General features: G+C 44.4%; 1 non-coding gene across 1 annotated transcript; it reads right to left on the reverse strand.

The window, feature by feature from the left end:
• Positions 1 to 726: 726 nt before the first annotated feature.
• Positions 727 to 829, reverse strand: LOC120867517. Its single transcript, XR_005721939.1, has one exon. It is a non-coding gene; the product is annotated as a U6 spliceosomal RNA (small nuclear RNA).
• Between the last annotated feature and the right edge of the window lie 3,421 nt (positions 830 to 4,250).

Genomic DNA, 4,250 nt, shown 5'->3' on the forward strand with positions numbered 1-4,250 from the left:
ATATTTTAAATTCTTTTCCCTTATAGATTATTATAAGATATTGAGTACAGTTCCTTGTGCTATACAGCAGGTCCTTGTTAGTTACCTTTTTGTTTTTGGCATGTGAGATCTTAGTTCCCTGACCAGGGATCAAACCTACTTCTCATTGGAAGTGTGGAGTCTTAAGCACTGGTCTGCCAGGGAAGTCGTATTTTATTTTTAGTAGTAGGTATCTGTTAATTCCAAACTCCTAATTTATCTCTTTCCCCTTTGGCAACCATAACTTTGATTTCTAAGTCTGTGAGTCTATTTCAAACAAATTTTTTCAATATTGAAAATTTCTGGGAAGATTCTCAGGAAACTAGCATATTAGTTGCCTCACAGAGGGGAACTGTGAGATGAGGGATGGGAGGAAGACCTATTTTTTATCCTTCTTTGTTTCTTTTGAATTATTCATGTGCATGAATAGGTATATCCCCAAATAAATATGATAATTTTTTTAACATAAGGTTTATAAAACTCTGTGTGGAATTTCACTTAACTCCTTTTTTATTTTCTTTTAAAAAAATTATTTATTTTTAATTGAAGGATAATTGCTTTACAATATTATGCTGGTTTCTGCCATAATGCATGGATCAGCCATACGTATATGTATATACATCCCCTCCCTCTCACATCTCACCCCTTCCCACTCCTCTAGATTGTTCCAGAGCCCCAGGTTGAGTTTCCTGAGTCATACAGAAATTCAAAACTATGGAACACTTGACAAATTTGCGTGTCATCCTTGCACAGGGGCCGTGCTAACATTCTCTGCATCGTTCCAATTTTAGTATGTGTGCCGCCAAAGCACACCACTTAACTCCTTTTCTTCCAAATAAGATTTTTCCCTCTGTCTTACTCAGCTCCCCATTTCACAAGGACTGCATCTGCCTTTGACTAAACACTCACTGTGGCCTAGGCGTTGGGCTCAGCATCTTCTGTTCATTATCTCACTTTCTTATTTAACAAGCCAGGAAATCCCCTGGTGGCCCAGTGGTTGGGATTCCTTGCTCTCACTGCCAAGGGCCCAGGTTCAATCCCTGGTGGGGGAACTAAAATCCCACAAGCTGCGTGGCATGACCAACCAACCAAACAAAAGCACAAGTCAGTGAGAAGTTTCTCTAGTTACCCAAATTCTACAGGTGAAGAAACGGAGGCTTCGAGAGAGAGGTCCCATAACTGATAAGTATCAGGTCTGCTATTCAAACATGGGTTTAATTGGCCCCAGTAAGAATCTGCCTGGAATGCTGGAGACCCAGGTTCGATCCCTGAATCAGGAAGATCCCCTGGAGAAGGAAATGGCAACCCACTCTAGTACTCTTGCCTGGAGAATCCCACGAAGGGAGGAGCCTGGTAGGCTACAGTCCATGGGGTTGCAAAGAGTCGGACACGACTGAGCGACTTCACTTCACTTCACTTCACTTCAAAGAGTCAGACACAACTGAGTGGCTAACATTTTCACTTGTTTTTTAAAGAGTGCTTTATTGTTATTTTAAAAATCTTTCTGTATTTATTTATGGCTGTGCTGGGCCTTCACTGCTGGCACAGGCTTTCTCTAGTTGCAGCAAGGGGGCTCCTCATGGTGGGGGCTCCTGTTGGGGAGCACGGGCTCTAGGTGCCTGGGCTTCAGGAGTTGCGGCTTGTGTGCTTAGCTGCCCCTTGGCGTATGGAATCTTCCGCGATCAGGTATCGAACTCACATCCCCTGCACGGGCAGGCGGATTCTTAGCCACTGGACCACCAGGGAAGCCCTGGGCCCCACTTGTCACCCTCACAGCCTGCTGCCTCCACAGCTGAAAGAACACTGATGTGTCAGCTGCCAAACTTATTAGGAACTTTCTCACAAACTCCTTTGTCAAGCAAGCCCTTAAAAGCCACAAAAGAGATGGAACAGATTTAATGCACATTCTTCGGCCAAAGGAAAGCTGGGTTCTCAGTACATGTGTCTTCGTGTTGGGGGCACTGATTATTATGCAGAATGACTGACTCATGGGCTTATCAAAGTCTGAAGCCTCTGATCCCCCGAAAGCAGATCCTGAGCCAGGACCCTCTCAGTGGGACACATCTCAGGCAGCATTCAAATGGAAAAGGGGACACTTCTGGTTTGAGTTTGAAGATGCCACCAGTACGTGCACCAGCCCTATATCTGGCTGAAGCTGGAAAGCTCTTGGGCTCAGAGCAAAGCTGTGAGAATCTTAAAGGCCCTGTGAAAGGACAAGTCCCCGCATAACTGCTAGTTTCTATGGACACAGAAGAAAAGAAGGGATTGCAATGAAAAATAGCTAAGCAGCCAGCAATTCGAGATGAGGCTGCAGAAGGCCAGGTGGACTAACAGCTGATAGTATATCACACACTCTCATGAAGCCCCTATAACCCAAAGATAGCAAAGAAGTTTTATAAAGAGCCATCAATTGTTCCAAGTTTTTGTGTTGAAATCAAGGCAAGGATCTGGTCATCACCCTTAAATAAACTTGCCTCGCTTCATGTATCTTATTCACACCGTTAGGGAGAGGATTTATAAAATACTTTCTATAGTTTTGCAGCATAAAAGCATCTTCACAGGGAATTCCCTGGTGGTCCAGTGGTTAAGACTGTGCTTGCACTGCAGATATTCGATCCTTTGGTCGGGAACTAAGATTCCAAAAGTCAGATACTGCAAGCCACGCATCTTCACGTGCTTTGTCTCATCTAACCCAGGATCTTCATGTGCGTCATCTCATTTGATCAGGAGTGGGTCCTTGTCCACCTCCAGTCCAAGTAACTCTCTCTCCACCTCGACCTCCCAAGCAACCACCTTCGGTGGGCTGCCTTTGAATAACAGACCCTGGGAAACAGCAGCAAGGAAGGTTCTTGGTCTGAAGGTTCTGTCCAAGGTCAAGTGTTTTGGGACATACGTTGTTGTTTAGTCACTAAGTTGTGTCCAATTCTTTTGCAACTCCGTGGACTGTGGCCGGCCAGGCTCCTCTGTCCATGGGATTTCCCAGGCAAAAATACTAGAGTGGGTTGCCATTTCCTTTTCCAGGGGATCTTCCCAACCCAGGGATCGAACCCTAGTCTCCTGAGGCTCCTGCATTGGCGGGCAGATTCTTTACCACTGAGCTACCAGAGAAGCCTTGGGGACATATATTTGATTTTAAATAATGAGGGTCACAATGATTTGGTGCCAGCACCAACACAACATTTAAGGGAGATTCTCCCACCTTCCTTCTCAAAGTTTGTATTCGTGATGCTCTTGAAATTAACCATTTGCAAATGGCAGCAACCCCTGGAGTGAGCCATGTGGAAGCAAAAGGGATGAAGACAGCCTGAGCCCTGGGAAGCTCTCCTTTCTCAGCGCTCACCCATGGCCCTGACAGATCCTAGCATGATGCTACCCTCCGGGTTATGCAGGACTGATTGCCACCATCCCAGTGTTGCAACCCTGGGAGTCTGACTCCCAAGTAGTAATCAAGACTTCTAGACAAAATCGGAGCTAGAGATGTTCTGTGGCTAAAGGCGTCTTCCCATGAGACATGGAAGCTTCTCTTAGAGCAGTGTGTTTTTTCTTTTTAATTTATGTTTATTTTTGGCTGCACTGGGTCTTCACGGCTGCGCCCAGACTTTCTTTAGTTGTGACAAGAGGGGCTGCTCTCTAGCTGTGGTGAATGAATGGGCTTCTCGTCGCAGTGGCCTCTCTCGTTGCCGGGCACAGGCTCTAGAGTTTAGGCTCAGTAGTTTGTGGCGCACGGGCTTAGTTGTCCTGCAGCACGTGGGATCTTCCCAGACCAGAGATCAAACTGGTGTCCCCAGCATTGGCAGGCAGATTCTTAATCACTGGACCACCAGGGAAGTCCTAGACCAGTGTTTTAAACTTTAACTTTTTTTTTTTTTTACAAAAAATTTCCCCCAAGAGGGAAAAAGTAAACTGAATTTCTCCTTCATGAAGGAAATTAAATACTAAGAAATAAGATTGTGTAGGGTAGAGTTGAGTTTTGGAAGACCACAAACTCTTACAAAATCTTGTTTTTTTCATCTTCCAAGAACTGATTTTTTTCCCCCTTTAGGAGCAATACTTCTTTCAGTGAGAATTCATTTGGTAAGGGAAATTCAAATGTTTATCTTTCAGGAACATAATTTCTCCCCCTAGACGACCTCTCAAACATCATTCTTAACTTGGGAATTATGACTTCTATCAAGCAATTGATATTACAATGCCAAATAGAAAAATTGAAAACTATGTGTTTTTTCTTATTG

Source organism: Oryx dammah, unplaced genomic scaffold (assembly GCF_014754425.2).
Source record: "Oryx dammah isolate SB20612 unplaced genomic scaffold, SCBI_Odam_1.1 HiC_scaffold_8, whole genome shotgun sequence".
In the NCBI taxonomy this organism is placed as follows: Eukaryota; Metazoa; Chordata; class Mammalia; order Artiodactyla; family Bovidae; genus Oryx; species Oryx dammah.